The 19634-nt window shown below is 36.5% G+C and overlaps 1 long non-coding RNA gene across 2 annotated transcripts in view; it reads right to left on the reverse strand.

The window, feature by feature from the left end:
• Positions 1-13201, reverse strand: part of LOC116575463 — a 47160-nt gene extending 33959 nt beyond the window's left edge. For both annotated transcript variants that reach the window (XR_004279790.1, XR_004279791.1), the window contains exons 1-2: positions 13061-13201; positions 6430-6469 (exon numbers count right to left, since the gene is read on the reverse strand). This is a non-coding gene — a long non-coding RNA (uncharacterized LOC116575463). The remainder of the gene's footprint in view (positions 1-6429; positions 6470-13060) is intronic.
• Between the last annotated feature and the right edge of the window lie 6433 nt (positions 13202-19634).

The raw sequence follows: 19634 nt of genomic DNA on the forward strand, positions 1-19634 counted from the left end.
CCTCACAACCAAGAAGTCCATGAACTTTTGGAGGCACAGCCATGAGACGGAAGAGTCTCCTTTAACTTGGATCCCTGAGTGACCCCATGGAGCTTAATCCGCCACTTCCATTTTTTCCTCATCTCATCACCCCCACTTACGTATCTTAGACATACAGCACAAGCAAGAGACCCTTGTTGGTAAAACCAACTGAGAATTTGAGATTGCTTTTGCTGCAGTATAATTAAACCTCCCTTGAGAGTGTGTGTGTGTGTTTTGTAGGGGTATGATAGTCCAGGCCTCCCCACTCTGTTTACCTCCTCTTTAAATCTCCTACATCTCCCTTCTACAATCAGAAAATATATGTGTTAGTTTGTTTAGTAGGCTTCTAAAATGTATTTTCTTGAGGCGTCTGGGTGGCTCAGTCAGTTAAGCAATCTGCCTTCAACTGAGGTCTTGATCTCAGGGTCCTGGGATCAAACCCTGCATTGGGTTTTCTGTTCAATGAGAAGTCTGCTTTTCCCTCTCACTCTGTCCCACCCCTTGCTCATGCTCTCTCTCTCTCTCAAATACATAAATAAAATATTTTTTAAAAATAAATAAGATAAAAAATAAAATGTATTTGCTTAAAGAATTCCATTGTTAAGAATATTGAAAGTCAGAGTTAAATATCATCCTTTTTTATGTTCAAGAATACTGAAGAAACGCTGAAGTGAACAAATCAATAAAATTACTTTCAACAGTGGTAGAAGAAGAAGTAGAACTCAGATTCTTGTTGTGTTTAACTTATTTTAAGTTTTCTTTTATTCTCTTGTAATATAAGGTTGAGAGTTAAAAATTGAAAATTAAAAATACCCCAGAAAAATAGAAGAATAAGAATAAAATTAGTATCTATAGGCTCACCACCCAAAGACAAACATTCTTTATTCTCGTTATTTCTTTATGATCTTTTAAATGAATAATAATGGCAATAATCATCTGTGTTTATTGAGTCCTCCCAGATGTCAGACACCCAGCAGTTATGGGCCAGGCTTTTGGAGTCTGTCTGGTAAGCATCCACACTCCTACATTCTTCAGTTGTGTGACCTTGCTCAACCCTCTGTACATCAGATTCTTCATCTTTAAAATGAGGATTTTATGAAGATTAATATTAAGATATATGTAAAATATTAATACTTGGAAGAATGCCTGGGTTATTGCAAGCACTCAATAGATGTGAACAGTTTTCCTTTTAATTTTCCCCCAGTTAATGCTCAGAGCAAGCCTCTGCAATAGTTATTACTATCCTTTTCTTATAGCTAATGTAAGGAAAGATTAGGGAAGTTAGTAATTTCCCAGTCACATAGGCAACAACAGGCAGTAAAAACTTATTTCAGAACCCGTTCTTCCAATTATTATAATATAAAAATATGCCATTTTGTGCATCACCAATTAACTAGTTCATTAACGTGCAAATAACAAGTACTTCTGTTTCTGATGGTTTTCACTGTTATAAATAATATCTTAAATACAACGAGTGTCACTGTGAATTAAATATCCTTTATTAAAAGTTGTGTGTTTTTATAATTATTCCTTAAGATTGATTACCAGCAATGATATAAATTAGTAAAACAATGTTATTTCTTTAGACTCTTGATTCCTACTTCTAAGATGCTATATAAAATTGTTTTATTAAACCTAACAATTCTTAAAAAGGTTGTGCTATTAGGAAAAAAAAATGCTGTTCAGATTTAAAAGGAGAGAAGAAGGTAGTTAAGTACATAGGTGATTAAAAAAATTGCATTTTAATTTGCAGAGTTTCAATATGCATTCTTCAACCAGTAATGTTTTATTTACTGTGATATTGTGTATGATTCCTTGCTCAAATGAAGTATTATATGGCTCTGAGCTGTTCCTTCATTGAAGCAGATGTTTAAAACCACATTTCTCCACAGCTTTGCCTTCTGCCATCTCTCCTCATGGCATACTCACTCCAGGGGAGGTCATCCTCAGCTGAGACTTCAACATTGCTATCCAAATCTCCCTACCTCCAAGACTCCATCCCAGGCTTCTCTTCGGAGTACTACCAAACATCTACACATGCTTGGTAAGTGCCAGCATTTCCCAGGGCTATTCCCGGACGCCTTGAACTCAAATTGTCTAATGCCTCAATCGTCTCCTTACCTCCACCAGTCCCTCCCAGTCTCTTCTGTATGTGATGATTTGGTGCTTGGAAAAACCATCTATCAGATTGCTCAAACCTGAAATTAGTTTTTTTTTTTCCTTGACTTTTCTTTCTCTCACATTCTCAGGCACATGAGTTCTAATCTCTCAAACCCTCTAAATCTCTCAAGCCCATCCCTTCTCTGCACCCACACTGCCACTTCTCTGCACCCACACTGATACTTCATGTATCATCCCTTAACTGGAATCACTAAACTCTGGTCTCCTTGCCTCTAACTTGGTTCCCAATCAATTCAATCTTTGTACTTCTTCCCAAATGACATAATGTCCATCCTACCATACCACTTTCCCTTTAAAAACTAATGAAGAGCTCTCTGCTTTGCTTATGAGATCTAATTTTCAAAATCTGAAAGGGGGGTGCCCATCTCTAGCATAACTTTTTGCTACTTCTGCACCCCACTTCCCCTCCCCCATATGCATTGTTAGAGCACTAGTTCTAGAGTCTGGCTGTACTTCAGAATCACCTTATAAGCTTTTAACAGGGACCAATGCCAAGACCCAAGCATTGGGTTCAGGTGAAACCTAGACATTGGTATTTTTAAAAAATACCAATCAAGAGATTCTATTTTATTATATCATATTTTAAAAATAAATAAAAACTCTATTTTATTCTATTTTAAAAATACCATCAAGAGATTCTAATTTACTGCCAGAATGAGGCACAGTCCTCACCAAATTAAACAACTGTAATTCCTCCAAGTCTTTTTTTTTTTTTTCCTCTTGCTTTTCTGCCAGTGCTGGCCTTGCTTGTTATTTCAATCTTGCAAACCTCTGTTCATCTTTAAGTACTTCGTTGAAATTAGTGGTATCACTAAGATGGGAGGGAGATTTGGAGTGACTTTGCCCTCACATCCCCCATATCTGTTATGTCTCCTCCATATTTTTTTCTCTTGTGAACAACTGTCATTTTATCAATCTTATATAAGTGCTATGCAAAGACAATTTCAAGCCCACCACTTGTGACCAGATTGCCCCAGAGAGCTATTCCAAAGCCACTGATTCAAGTGTTACATCTTGAATATAAAGTTATTTCTCTGTAGGGTGGACTGGACTGCCCCTTCCTGCAGGTGGACAGGGCACCATGCATTGTGATAGCTCTTTGATAACTCTTGTTGCTGTGCTGGACAGTAACTCTTCATCTGCCTGTTTCTAGAGCCACTGGATGTTACCAGGTTCTAAGGCAGCTACAGCAGAAGCATCTTAGTCCTCTTTGTGTCTCTGCAGTCTGGCATAGTGTCTGACTATATAGTAGATACTCAGTAAGTGTTTAGCCAGTGAAAAACTTGATGACCACCTCAGTTGCTACAAGTCAACTACTACAAGATCTGCAGATCCCTCGGGGACTAAGGTAAGTGAGGAATCAGGTCATAAGGAAAGAACTCTTTGACCTTTTCAGTCCTTGTTTACCTACCAAGTTCACCTTAGGGTTGTGTTATATTTCTGTTATTAATCTCTATTTTCAAATCTTTGCAATGTGTCTGGAAAAAAATCCTTTCCATGTGTTAGTAAAATTGCTTCAACACTTAAAACATTGATTTCTGCTTTTGGGGTATGGACTATATGCTTATACCATTCTTTCTGCAGTTCAGAAGTTTGGGATTTATAATAAGTTCAGGCTGTGCATCTCTCCAGTTTCTTTACATTTAAATAAATCACATTAATGAAAGCCATTATTTACTGTGTTTAATAAGGCTTATAGTCTTTAAACTGGGATAGTTAGAAAAGTCCAATTTATTTCTGCCTTTCTTAAAAGAAAATGTGATCCTTAATCTTACTTAGCTTGTAAGAATGTTTCTTTATTCTATAATTTGAACATGACTGCAAATGTCTAAGTTTGTTGGTTGACAATCCTTATAATTGACCCTGTGCACTCTGATAGGGGCCCATTAAGTAATAATTTTTCTCTTGGGTTGGGGCTTAATAAAAATAATAGCAATTATTATTACTATTATATTATACTACCACCTAGTATACTGAATGACTACTATGGACCAGAAAATGAGCTCTGTGTATGTCATACATTGTCTTATTTAATACTGTTGAAGTTCAAAGAGGTGACGTTATTTCTCAGTGTCACATACCTACTAAGCCGTGGAGCTTGCACTGCGTGAATGAACTGAACACAGAGCTTGGCTCCCTGAAAGGCTGTCGGATATATTACTAATGCATAGAAACATGGTGCTGCACCACTCTTAATGGTGGGTATAAGCTGCCCAATGCACCCAAGAGGTGGGTCTGTAGTAGAGCTCTCACAGCCGCCCCTCCCCAACCCTTAAAACCATGAGTCACTCAATATAAGAAGGTGCTTGAGCAATTTCCCCCACAAATGTCTTTTTTTTTTTTTAAGATTTTATTTATTTATTTGACAGACAGAGATCACAAATAGGCAGAGAGGCATGCAGAGAGAGAGGAGGAAACAGGCTTCCCTGCTAAGCAGAGAGCCCGATGTGGGGCTCGATCCCAGGGCACTGGGATCATGACCAGAGCAGAAGGCAGAAGCTTTAACCCACTGAGCCACCAGGCGCCCCTCCCCCACTAAAGTCTTAAACCAAAATATTTTCTGGTGTTTTTGTATATCTGATTTGCATAATATAAAACAAGATGATAAATAGATTTTTTTTTTTAACTACATGATCTGAATCATTATACCTGGTAAACTTAGCATTTGTATCTTTGCAGTCTGAGAAGTGTTACTTTTCAACTAAGAACATAGAGAGTTTGTGTATATCAACTAAGGACTGGGTTGTTGAAATCTCATCCTAAAGGCAGAACATATAATGTTGAGGAAATACTGATTCAGAGCTAGTTGCCTTGAAGTAAATGATACTTTTAGGGTAATTATTAATTAGTTTAAATAGTCTTAATGTGGATTATCTTGTTTCCACATAGATGCCTGTACCATTATGTCCATGTCAACTTCTGTTTAAGGATGTTCAAGAAAAATCATTATTGACTAACATTTTCAAGAAAAATTAAGTTTTTGAGTGTCAGTGATTTTTCAAAATAAGGAATCTCTCTTCGACAGTCACATCTTTGGTGGCATTTACTTGCTTTAGCAAATAAAATGTCATAAATCATGTTAACACTGGAGAGTTGTATATGATTACTGATTTTCTGATGACTGGGGGCAAGTCTGAAAACACTGTGTATGGAAGCATAGCATAAGCTTTATTTTCATTAAAAGTGGACTCATTCTCCCAGGGGAAATCACTTTATAGCATTCTGTACACAAGGAGATGAAATGGTTTTCATTTATCAAAAAGTTTTCCCCCAAGACAGCTTGATTTCTTTAACTAGTGTAATAATTATTATTTTGTTTAAACTTTACACTATCAAAAAAAAAAAAAAAAACTGAACCACATTTCCCAAGGGTGAGTAATTGTTTGACAAAGATGTTAGAGAAGGATTTTTTTTCTCCTTTCCCATTTTCCCTCCCTCCTCTTTGCTCTCTCTTTTGGGGGGAAGGGTCTAGTTTCTGAAACTCTCATTAAGCGCATACAGTTTACGAACATCTATGAATGTACATAAGTTCAACGTGTACCTAAAATAATGCTTACTGTCTTAGAGTCCAAGTTTATAATTTAAAAGAAAATTTAAATTCAGTCCATACCAACAACAATAAGAACAACAACAAGAAGTAATTGTATTTTGGCAATACAGTATCAGCATATCCTTTATCTGTGTTATTAAACAACTTCAGATCGTTCCATGTCTTATGGTACTCTCTCCCTCTAAAATTAAACACACATGAAAGACACCTGGTTTTGAATTCTGAAATGCAATGCAAACCAGATGGATTTTATTGGAAATGTGGTCCTCGACTCTTATGCTGAAGTGGGAAGTTGATTTTTTTTAAAATGACATCTACAAATACACACTTAAAAGGCAGCCTTTGTTGGTTAGATGTTAAGGCTTTGGGGGTTTTGGCCTGTTCCAAGAAATTGTTCTATAGAGTAAGTGGCCTCTTAAATTAGAAAATGCTCCTATTGGACATAGCATTTAAAAGTACAAAAAGAAGTTACTATTTTCTAAATTTTGAGACAGCGTCATTGCTTTAGCATACTAAAGCAAGTCATAAGGTGATTGGGAAATTTTGATCTTAACTTTTTTTTCAAATGAATGATATAATTAAAATATTATACATTATAATACCGACTTATTTTTAAGTGCCTACTTTGTGCCATGCCTTGGGTATATAATGGTACACAGCCAAGATTTGATTCTTACCTTGGTACAGCTTAGTCTTGTGAAATGGTCTTGTTCATTTCTTAAAAACAAACAAATAAATCAAGACTCAGTTAGTGGAAGATGGGAGAACTAACACATATCAAATACTAACTCTCCACCAGGATGGAGCTAGAATTTTTCCCTCTTATTTAAGCTTCCCAGTAACCCTGCAAGGTAGTTACTATGATCCTCATTTCATAGTTGGGAAAACTGAGGCTCAGGGACATGAAGTCACTTACTTAAAGTCACACAGCTAGTGAACTCGCAAATAGCAGAGTGAGCACTTGAATCCAGGTGACATCTCTCCTGAGTTTACTGCCTCTCTGCTGTGTAGAATTTCAACTCAGCAGGTCCCATTGCCCTTTCCTCCATGTCACTAAATGATTTAACTTCATCAAAAGAAATAATATACAGTAGTTCACAAAGTATCAGAGTGAAAATATGGAAATCGGCACTCCCAATATTGTCATTGGTCCCTAGAGCTCTATTTTTTTTTCTTTGACGTGCCTCAGGCAAGTGAGTAAATGTACCCAAGATTTTTTTTTTTTTTTTTTTAACTAAAAGTCCATATACATAGGAGGAACTTTTTTTTTTTCTTTTAAATTTAGGAAAAAAGCAGCAATATTTAACTATTCCATTTTGATTGCGTTGATTTGATGGTAAAGCTATGCTGAGGTCTTTGCTGGGTTAAAAGGGATATTGTGAAAGCTAGTTTCCACTCATTTCTATTTTTTCTTTTAGAGAGATACCCTCGGTGGAGGCTCAACTCCTTCCAGGCCAACTAATACATGACTTAAAGCTTTATCTTTTTCTTTTTTCCCCATATACTTCTTTGTATAGCCTACTTGCTGAACGCCTTCAGGGTTTTTTTGGGAATACCATTAATGATAGAAATTCACTATCTTTTGAAAGAGTTCATTCCATTTTTGTTTAGTTCTAATAATCAGGTTATTTTTCTTCAAAATATTGACAATATACATGTAGTTCTAGGTACAAACATATTCAATTCCTGTTCTGGGTGACAATCATTCAAAACTATCCCATAGAAGACATATCTAATTTGTCTTAGCTCTCATTGAGACCTAACTAAAAATAGCTATCATGATCTCCACCTATTACTTCTGTTAAATATCCCTAATTTCTTTTTCGGCTCCTAGAATAACAGAATTTGTAAGGTTTTTTACTAGAAACAAAGATGGTACCAGAACTAACCCCCATAATCCTAAGGTAATTTTACCAAGTAAATAGTATAGCAATTCTAAACCCTTTCCCCTTATTGTAATATAGTTGCTAGATTTCTACAGATAAGGTCTAAGTTCATGTTAGTTTATTTTGGAAGTTGCTTCTTAATGTTGGCTGAAACTGAGTTTACCCTCAACTCAAAACCCTGTGCTTTTTTAACTTATGCTGTGTTTCAGTTCACAACATTCCCTTAGATGTTGCTCTTTGGATGTTTGCTGTCTAATTTTACTTCCTTCTTTATTATTTGTCTTTTTTCCCTACTTGCTTTACATTTGTAAGTGTGTGTGTGTGTGTGTGTGTGTGTGTGTGTGTGTGTGTTCTCTACTTTTATTATGATAGCCCTGGTTGTAGATTTGTGGTCTTTCCAAACCTTACATATTTATATCTATCATTAGTTCTGTAACCTCAGCCACTTTCCCTTCAAAATTTGCCTCTCCTGTATTATCTGAGTTTCCCATTTCTGATTCTCCAATACGACACATTAGACTATTTCATTACATTATCTATGTCTCATTGCCTCTACTTTGTATTTGTGTTCTGCTATATCCTGAGGATTTTATTCAGGTCTGAACTTACTTCACTGAGATATTTTTTTTTTTTAACTTGAGTTTGAATATGGATGTACCTAGGGGTTTTCTAGTAGTTTACAAATATTTGAACCCTTTGATCTGATAACTCCACTTTTAAAAGTTCATATAAGTGCATAAAGGTTTGGGTGTAAGAATGTTTATTACAGCATTACATGCAAATAATGTGAATTTCGATCTATTAGTGAATAGATACTACCTAATGTAATAGTTTGTTATGCAACTGTTAACACAAATTAAGTGTGTGTATGCATATTTCCCTTCCTTCCTTTCTTCTTTCTCTCTTTCTTTCTTTCTTTCTTTCTTTCTTTCTTTCTTTCTTTCTTTCTTCCTCTTTCTCTTTTCCTTCCTTCCTTCCTTCCTTCCTGTCTTCCTTCCTTCCTTCCTACCTACCTTCCTTTCTTGCTTCTTTCCATAACTATAAATATATATTTATATATATTTGTGGGTATATAACATATTGAGCATTCTGCCAAGTGTATTTACTCCTTTTAGACAAACTAAAAATGTAAAAATATTGACACATCCATTCCTTTTGTATCATAAAATACCATTATCTTTCTTGTTTATCAAAATTGCTTGGGATTACTGCATTATAAAATCCATATCTTGATCATTTCCCAAATATTTTAAGCATCTTCTTTTATTATGTCACGGTACAAAAGCATCCTTGACTTACTCTTTGCCTTACTGACATCAAGATATAAGTTAGGAGAAGAGACCAACTTGAATTAAGAAAAACTGTTGCTACAAGCCACATAAAGTCTATGGTTTGAGTCTTTCCTGCTATGTCATATTTCCTCAAGGTATCATCAAGAGCCTAGGTTAAAAATAAAATCTACACTAAAGATAAAATCTACACACCAAGTCTGAAGACAGAAGTGAAACTGCTTGCTAGGAAGTAAGTTTTTCGTAGCAATTAAATTTGATTTCCCCTTGAATGACACTGCATTTGAGTATATTTCTCTGAGGAAGTGTTGAGAAAGTGAAAAGTGCTTTAGTTACTGTACATTTTCATCTCTGTAGTGTCGTTTCCAAAGGTCTCCAAGCCTGTGGGATACTCCTGAAGGTCCCTGTAAAACCATCCAGAAACTTCACATCTCCTAAGTTTTTCTATTAAATTTCTCAGAGCAGAAGGGGACAGCTTTTTTGCAGTTTTGCAGTCATTATTTTGATTCTATTCATTCCTAGATGCTATGTAGGATATCAATTTGGAACTACATGTCTTTGTGTTATTATAACTTGTTAGCTTTGGCATCACTTTTGCTCCCCCTCCACACTCTATGCAGATTAATCATTTCGCTTGCCTCATTGGATTCAATTGTTTTGGAAAGTTTGGTGTGACGATATTGTCCTGTGGAGTCTCCTGGTTGACATTTAGAGAACAGTCAGCATAATATTTTAGGTCACCTGTCACCAGGAAGTCCAGAGAGTTTGCCTCTTTTTAGAAGTCTGGCTTTATTTCTTTTGTGCTTTTTAAAATATATATTAATTTCTTTAGACATGGGAACCCTTTATAATTGATTTATCATTTTTTAGGTAATTAATCTTAATAGCTAGAAATGAGGGGCCTAAATAAAAATTAATGTTATTATTTTTCTTATACTTGGTAGGTCTATGTTTCCTGACTCCTGTTGAATTAGGCTTCAGAAACAAACAACAAGATTTGTGATTTCAGAGTCAAGTTTACTTCAGGTAATGTTTATAGACAAAATTGGTACAGCCATTTTGACTGATTTCAGTGCTGAAAAGAAATTCTCATACACGTCACAGACTGAAACTAACCAATGTTTGCCAGAAGGGATTGTTTTTTGTTTGTTTGTTTTGTTTTTTGTTCGTTTGTTTTTTTAAGCAAAACTATGTTACAAAGTAATGAGAGTTATTGATCTGGTTGGATATCTGACCCATATGTTTAAATGAAAACATCATTTTTCCCCTTCTAAACGGACAATGTTGTAAAACTTAATATAATTGGGTCCACTATGGTTAAACACTTTACATGATTTATTTCATTTTATCCTTGTTGTAGCCCTCAATGAGAGGAACTAATATCGTTAACTCCATTTTGCAGATCAGAAACTGAGTCTTGAAAAGGTTAACTAACAGGCTCCAGGGCACCCAGTTAACATGTGAAAAAATCTGTTACTCAAATGGAGCTCCAAATGAGTGCGAGAATCCAATTTCAGAACTATTTTAACACAAAGCTTCGAGTATGCTCACCTTTCACACATTAGGGGAGTATGATGCCCACTGGTCTTGAAACTCCACACACTAAGGCAGAAGTCAAGTTTGCAATTCAATCCCAATCCATCTAAAACATTATTATTATTTTTTTTTTCAAGGCAAGTGGGTACATAATAGTGGCTCACAGTGGAAATCATAAGGGTGTCACAGGTCAGCAGTCACTGAGGAGAATTTCAGAGATGCTTGTACTAGGTCTGGTTCTAATTAGTAGTTCATTGTGAAGAATACTAAACACAGACAGGCACTCAAGATTAAATGGAAAAAATAAAGGCCATTTTATCCAATGGAAACCCTTTAAAAATTGTCCTGAATAAATTGTTGCATACCTCGCAATTTTGTCCTGGTGTTTATGACAGGATGTTGCCAAAGTTTGCCTATTTGGTGCCCAGCCAAAAGTTTCGCAATTTCCTTCTGATCTGAAAACATTCTTGTCATAGTTTCTTTTGAGTCATCAACTTTTCCAGACATCACACAGTTGAGTCAATTAAAATAAAGTTAATTGGTATTTTTGTCCTTTGTCAAATTAAATCATTCCATATGGTGGGCTTTGCAGATTGCTGGAGATGTCTTTTGGGAAGGTGAGAGTTCAGAGGTGAAGGCCAAGAAACTGTTTTACTCCTTTGGAAAAAATAAGTGATCTCTTTTTAAGAATAAGAAATGTCATTTTAAAATAATCTAGATGCCAATCCTTGGAAAAATAATCTCCTGAATTTCGTAGGGTTTTACTTAAGTGTGCCCACAGAAGAATGTAAGTAAAACAGATCACCATAGAGAAATCATCCTGAAAGATTGTTCTTGCTCATAAATGTTCAATCATATTATTTTATTCTTTACATTCTTTGTTTAACTTTTAAAATACACGTGTGCAACTTGAGCTAGTACGTGGTGAATTTATGTAAATTTCAGTTAAAAATATTCACATGTTCAAATAACTTCTTGACCTTTCTTATAAGTCCTCTTATATGGTTCTCTGAATTTCTTAAGATGGTTCTGTGACCAGAAGTTGTTCACTGGTGTTCTTTGTTTGAACACAGGTTCACTGTGTTCTTTTCATCAAAATAGTAGGCTACACTGGTAACTGTTATCTTGACAACTTATTACAACAGACCTATCATTTATTATATCTACCATGTACATAGTGCTGGAATAATAGCCTTATGAAGAAACTGACATCCAGGCATATTAAGTAATTTGCTCAAAGTCACAAAGCTTTAAGTGGGAAGGTTCAACTCTTTCTTTGCATGTGAAAATTGGTCTTCTGAAAGCTCATCTATTTATCCTAAATATAGTTCTCAGTATAGATATGGAAGGATAAAAAAGGATCAGTTGGCAGTGAGAATTAACTAGAAGTTTTGACAATATAGAGACAGAGCCAAGCGACTGAACCGTATGAACAGAAAAGCAGGTACAATAGGAGTTGTTTGTTTTTAAATCAGGATGCTTGTCCCAGTGGCAAATGACAGATGTCCCTGGCTGTACTAGGAGATGTGCAATAGGAGAATGTGTGACAAAAAGAAGGCGGCAGTCAGTGAGGGAACACCAAGGGGGCAGTTCCTGAGTTAGGAAGCGTCCGTCTTTTGCCAGAATTCCATTCCAATGGATTATTTTTATTCTAATCACCATTTAGGAATTTTTGGCACCAATTGTTTTTCTTTTATTTCTTTTTTTTTTTTTTTAAAAGAAGGAAGTGTAGTCCATCGTTGCTAGATTCTGTACCAACAGAAGAACTTTACTACTTTTAGGAACTTTTTATGTCTTGAAATTTTTCTCTCCATGGAATGCATCTTTAAGGACTGTTTTTGTTCATTACCTTTCTAAAATGTTCTTTAGTGTAATATCCTGGAAAGAATGTAAACCTCTGACTGGTAAACATTCTGGAATAATACTTGGGATAATATTGGGCATACAGTCTGTGCCGTGGTGGTATCAGTGAGAGGAAAGTGGAGTAGAGCATCGCAGATCCAGCTCTAGTGCTCACCACAAAGCAAAAAAATAAAAATAGAAAAAAAAAATTGAGATAATTTTAAAGAATTAAATTAGATCACATTGCTCACATTTCAAAATCTTCCCCCACTTCCCACAACACCTGGAACTAAACCTCCGTCCCTAAAAACGCCATCCACATCTCCAGGGCAGGGCTGCTGCGACTTCTGCAGCCTCCTCGACCTCTCCCAGCACTTGATTCTCTCCACGCTGACCTCCCCCTCTTTCCCTAGCACACCAAGCACAGGCTGGCCTCTGGGGCTTTTTATTTGTGGTTTCCTCCTCGAGAACACTCTGTCCTCAGAGCTTTGGCCCAATTCACTGCTGAAACATTAAAGCCGTCTTCTCACTATTATCTGACTGCTTTTCCTAAAATGGCCCCTCATCCCTGCCCATTCCTTCTCCTGTCCAGCTCGGCTTCGCTTTCTTAATAGCATCTTTAGTTATCCTTGAGTTATTTGAGATTTACATGTTAAAAAATTAAGTCTCCCTTAGAACAAATACAAACTCAGTGATGCAGAGAACTTATCAGTCTTGTTCTCAGCCTCAGTTTGTACCAGCTATGGAACATTTACCCACTGGATCCATTAATAAGCAAACAAACAAAAAAATGTTGCAGGCCGAGGCTTCTAACAACCTTTCCACATGTGCAGGAAGGCTCAACGTCTCTGTCTCTGAGTTTTAGAGTTAAGGCCTAAGAGAAAGAGAAAGTTTGCCTTTTACCAACCTAATAACTGCTTTCTAAATTAGGACTTCCTCTCCAGGGTTTTTGATGCGAGACTATCCTCTGCCCAGAGGAAGCATCGTCCCAAATAACACATTTTTTATTGTCCACGACAATTTCCTGAAGCTATTTTCTGTCTTACTACTGAGCTCTGCTAGCCTCATCTCTTACCTGTCTGCACAGGGCTTTGTTCCTGTTGGGCCTTGTTTTTGTTCTGATTCCCTGAAATGATTCAGGGTGGCTTGCTGTTTGCACCAACTCCACTAAAATGTTACTATCATTACGTCCTCCCCCTAGGCCACAGGTCAAAATTCCCACGAGTGGGCTTCCGTACACCTTTCCAGAGAAATACCCCTGTTCAACGCCTTCTTGCAACACTAGTGCAGTTAGGCGTCCAGGTTTTGGATCTACATTTATTTATTTATTTATTTAAAAGATATATTTATGTATTTATTTGACACAGAGAGAGAGAGTGAGCACAAGTAGGCAGAGAGGCAGGCAAGGGGAGGGGGGAAGCAGACTCTTGCTGAGCAGAGAGCTATGGGAGACTGGATCCCAGGACCCTGAGATCATGACCTCAACCAAAGGCAGAGGTTTAACCCACTGAGCCACCCAGGGGCCCTGTGGATCTACATTTAATTAGTGCTTTTGTTCTGTGACACTCTTGTCTTTCCAGATGGAATGTTCCATCCCTTCTGGCATGCTTGTCTGTCCTGTCTGCTGCTCAGAGCTGCTTATTAACCTCTGGTTGGGGTGATCCTTTTGCTTATCATTGGTTAGTCCTTTGATTTTTGAGGGACCCTCCCCAAAATGCGGGAACAGCTTTCCTCGCTCCTTCCTTGTTTGAGAGTTTCAGTCTGGTCTTTGGGAACCGCGCTCTGAGTCCCACTTAATATTTCGTGGAGGGGAATGAAGGGCCTTCATGCAAATAGAGCGTGGGAAACTTGCCAACGCCAACAACCAGGGATGGAAATGATGAGCGAGCTGTGTCTGGTTATCCAGGAAGTTGCAGTTAGCATTCAGGGTGCGACAGGATCATGGATAAGACCTCAGTATCATAGAAAAATATGAATTTTTGAATGAGTTTACTTGGTAATGTTCCCTTCGACTTCATACCAGAGTGACTAGAATGATAAGGAGGGTTTGACATGGTGGTGTCCCAACTGAATTGTTCATTCCTGGTCATAAAACGTTCGCTTTGCTTTCAGCTCTCCATAGTGCCTTGACAGGATTTTCCACACAGTGGGTGCTCCATAAATATTGACTGGCTAGAATTTGGAATTTCAAGTGTCATAACTTAGGGGGTTGTTGGCTTCTTAACCTTTGTGAACTACAAATGTAGTTAATAGCTAAAATTGGATCTCTACTTAGAAACATTTCCACTCAGCTCCTGGTCCAAGTTACACAGCAAAGCCTTAATGTAGAAATTACCCCCCCCCCACTTTTTTTTTATAGCTCCAAGTCTATTACTTAAGGCCAATAAATAGTGGTTAATAATAGAGAAGTCTTAAATTTCAGGCATGTTTCTAGAGAATAAACCTAATGATATTGTTAAGTGGGGGCAAAGAACTATTATTTGTTTTAGTCGCAGTCATTAAATATCGAAGGGAAGCGCCCATATCATGCCCCAGTAATGGTTTTATTTGGTTTGCCTTTTGCCTCCTTAAATTTGGGAAATGGCACCGAGAACAGTAACACAGGTCTTTTTTCTTTTTTCTTTTTCTTTTTTCCCTTACGGTTGCAGTTTCTCTTCTAAATATAGCAGATTTTTATAACATTTTAAATCAGATTTCAAATGCTTTTAAGAATCATGGTAAAACAAGGCACACCTAAATGAAACAGGTGATTGTTAAACACGGGCAGATCTATAACCCATGTTACTAAAAGGGGAGGGACATGAACTCTAGAAAGTAACTAAGTACAATAAGCTGGACAAAATTTCCTCCTCTGAAAGAATGAGAATATATATAACTTAATCAAGTTCTAGAAGTTCGGCTATTTTTTACTCTCTAAATATTCCTTAGCTTGTGCTGAACACTGGACTTTGAGCTAGGTTTACAAATATGAGTACAAGTTGGGCCCTACCTAGGAGGAGCTTACAAGACAAAGGAGAGGTCTCACAGTAGGGCTGAGGGATACCACAAACACCAAAGACAAACCTCGGATTACTGGGAGAAATAGTACAGCTTCTCTTTCTGTTGATAAAATTTTCTGTTGATAAAATATTAAGGAATAAGTTGGTAAAATACAAAACTCAAAGATCTCCAATGCAAGGAAATTAAGACTTACTAATTATCCCCATGGCTTCTGGTGCCTTGACTCCCTCGTAGTTAGTACGTGAAATTTTGAGGGAAGTAGTCAGAACATAAAAACAAATTGCTTACAATTGCAAGACACTCAATCATACCTTACAAAATTTGCTAAATAAAACAATCAATATTTAAAGGATGTTTCCTTGAGGTTTGTTACTTAATAATGAAAAACAGAAAGCCAAATGCCTTTAAGGATATGCTTATTCTTCTTGCCACAACAAAAATGGCTAAAGTAATACACAGAAAAGAACATAAAAATGTAGTAACATATTTAAATGCATGCCTTTGTCATAAGATCATTGAAAGATGCACAAGACTGATACAGATGGATAAACTTGAGCATTAGAAAGAAGCCACCCAGCTTGGGAATTTTGCAATGCAGTTGGAGGAAGGCACAAATGTTGCTAACATGTCTCAGCTGACAGCATTTTCTCAATTCGACTTCAACAATGAAATACACAAAGAACTACTTATTTCTGTAAACCACCAAAGGAAAGATGTAGAAAAGATGATGCACTCTCAGCAGAAAATTATTTTGTTAATAAAAACAATGTTTTGCAGAAATAACTGTGAAGTGTAACCGCTGATGAGGCAGCTGCTCTCTACTGGAATTTCACAAAATGGTCCAGGGAGATCTTGCACAGAGTACATTGCTTTCCGAATCCTTTATAGGTAAGCTATTTAGGCCAAAGGGTGTGCAAACCCAGGGATGGTGGGTGCATAAACTCTTACAGACTATTTTCTACATAAAATCAAGACATACAGGGGCCCCTGGGTAGCTCAGTGGGTTGAGCCTCTGCCTTCGGCTCAGGTCATGATCTCAGGGTCCTGGGATCAAGCCCCGCATCTGGCTCTCTGCTCAGCAGGGAGCCTGCTTCCCCCTTTCTCTCTGCTTGCCTCTCTGCCTACTTGTGATCTCTGTCAAATAAATAAATAAAATCTTAAAAAAAGAAAAGCAAGACATCTGAGATACAGTAGAATCTTTAAAATATTTAGTAGTGAGATAGGAAGTAGTCATGAAAAGCTTGTGTATAAACATCTCAAAACTGGAGAGACAAAATACTTCAAAAGAACTTTAAAAAAAAAAGTGTTGTTGGACTGAAAGTTAATCTACACATTTATTCTACATCAAAGAGTAGTCCAAATTTGTTGATGATACATGGATATCACATATTTTAATAGATAATTTAAAAAAAATCACACACCTATTCTAGAAGAAAAAACATATTCAAAGAAATATTTGTGATGGAGAAATCACTTTGAGAAAAAATGTTAAGAGATTTTTCCTGGTTAAATGACAAAATGACATTTTGTTTCTGAAAGTGGTACGAATGTGTTTACTCAGAAATATTAATCTCTGAACTTTTAAAAAGTATTAGAAACATTTTTTTCACCTGTTAAAAATCTTATACATAAAAAGTTCTCATGGGCTTTGAATCCATTTACTAAAATAGTCATATGTATTATTTTTTATCAGTTTACAAGAAAACCTGATCTCATGAGGAAGTTGATGAGAAGTTACTAGCCAAATTTCAACAAAAACATTTGCATAACCTGTAAATGAGGCTGAAAAATGAGTTTATTTAATAAGCCCACTTTCTGATGCCTTTGTAATAACACTGGATTTGCATATCTTTTTAAGATTTCACTTTCAAATATCCCTTCCTTATAAGTATATGTTACAGTTTGTTTATTTCAAAAGGGATCCTATAAACTGGTAGCTGGATCTAGAGGCTGATTCAGGTTCAGTTTTCGGCAAGAATGCCTGGAGTCACATGATATTTAGTTCTTTATTTTTATAGATGTTAACAGCCATTTCTGAGATCCATTAATTCCCTTGTGGCTGCAAAATGGTGATGTTGTAAGTCTATCATTTTATGAAGAGAAATATCTTCATCAACTATTTGATTATCCTGAAGAATAGCTTGTTGAGTATAGGAGGGATAAATGCCAGATTCTTGCCCTCATTTACTAGTTTTCAACACAAGGGTTTTGCTCCCTTGTACTGCCCACGATATAATATACATAATGCATATGATATATCAAATATACACATACACATAATACATAAAGGCATAAGAACAGAACAGAACTGGGTCAACAGGATGGACTGAAATTTCAACAGATTTAGAACACAGAAGAAGAGGAAATGCTGAAATTCCTTCAACAAATATATATTTGGATGTGTACCAGGATTGAGCTTTGTGCTAGATTTAAGGAATATGACAATTAATGAACAGAGGGCCTTCTCTCAGGAAGCCCATAATCTAGCAAGGAAGAAAGACAATCACATGCAAGTAACTGTAATACATTGTATTAAGTGTTTCTATAGATTTAAAAATATGGACTTACAGGTGCAGGGACAAGACCACTGTGGATCAAGAAAGATCTAATAGAGGTAATGATTGATCAAATTCTTAAAGAATGTTTTGGGATTTTTAATAGTCCTGGACTCAGGGCAGCAAATGGAAGGCATTCCAGACAGTAGGAGCCAAATGCACAAAGATGCAAGACTTGGAATGGGGGAGATTTCTGTGTTTTAGGAATCACATTTAGGACAGTTTGGCTGGAATATGTTTCTGGTCCAGCTCCCTGTCCTCCAACATTCCAGGGCCAGATGAAGAATATAGGGAGAGGGGGATAGGGAGAATGTGTGCCTCAGGGGATAACGATAGAGAGTATGACTGAAGATGTGATTCTCATGAGCTTGACTCCCCATCAGTCTTTTCCATTACACTCTGCTGGGCTAGGGGAGCTCCCATAATGGCTGAGGTGATTTCCTTGCTGACTTGATGGGGGTTTGAAGATAAAATTAAGTTGATTTAAAACATATAATGCATTATATAATTATATTATTGTAATGTAAAATATTGGGACATTCCTTGAAAGTCTGAAAGTGTGAAATTGAGATTCATACCCATAATATATACATAAAATATATTATTTGATTCTGACAGTGGTACTGGAAAACAAAAAAGAAAGGAGGTATTATTATTATTATCCATTAATAATAATAATTATAATTATTATTATCCATTAATAATAATTATCCATTATTATCCAATAATTGAGGAAAAAAATTTCAGAGAAGGTTAAGAGAATTTCCAGGGTAAATATCAGTGCTAGGTCATTGGTCTAGATCTACTGAACATATAAATATAAATATAAATATAAATATATATATAAATATATATATATAGTTAAAGTATTTATCTACAGATAGTTGAAGATTGTTTTTTGAGTTATTAGATATATATGACAGTGTTTCACTGCACATGAACAATTTCCAAAACCCTAGATCTTTTTTCTGATAAGAAGAGTATTATTATACTCTTGGTTTATCATAAATGGTAGGCAAAATTCTGTGGTGGCCACCAAGATTCCCTACTTCCTATTGTGCTTATTCTACATAATCCTCCAGACTGTGAATATGATGGATTTCACTCCTGTCTCTGACATCTAGACCCAGATTTAAAGAGCTCATGGGATTAGGTCAAGCCCATATAGACAATCTGCCTGGAGAGCAGCCAGGAGCTGAGAATGGCCCACAGCTCACATCCAGCAAAGAAAAGGAGCCTCAGTTCTACAGTCTTGAGAACTTAATTCTGCCAACAATGAGCTTGGAAGGGGATCCCCAGCTCCAGAAAAGAGCAGCATGCTGAAGCCTGAGTTTGGCCTTATAAGACTAAGCAGAAAGCTCAGTGAATAATGCAGGAGGTGTAACAGTTCAAAATAAATATTTTGATAAAATGTTTCTGGGGGTAAATAAATACAGTTTTTATGTTATAAAACAATAATACATACTGAAATATTTTAAGCCAAGGACATGCTTTCCACTGAAAGTATATTGCTGAAAACCACGTTGAGTTTGCATTTAATCACTTTTGAGAACATGAAGACTGAGTTAAATGGTTTATAGAACTAAGAATGCTGTGGGTCTATATAACTGGGAAAGAATAAGGGTGCAGTGTAGAAAGGTGGCAGGGATGAGGGGATGGGGCAGGGAGAGGCATGCTGAAATGGAAGAACAGAGGAATAGAGTAGTAGTCACTGGCTTGGATCTGGGCCAAGGCAACCACTACATACAGAGTGAATTTAAACTGAGGGCACACT

This window comes from Mustela erminea, chromosome 16 (assembly GCF_009829155.1).
Source record: "Mustela erminea isolate mMusErm1 chromosome 16, mMusErm1.Pri, whole genome shotgun sequence".
NCBI lineage: Eukaryota > Metazoa > Chordata > Mammalia > Carnivora > Mustelidae > Mustela > Mustela erminea.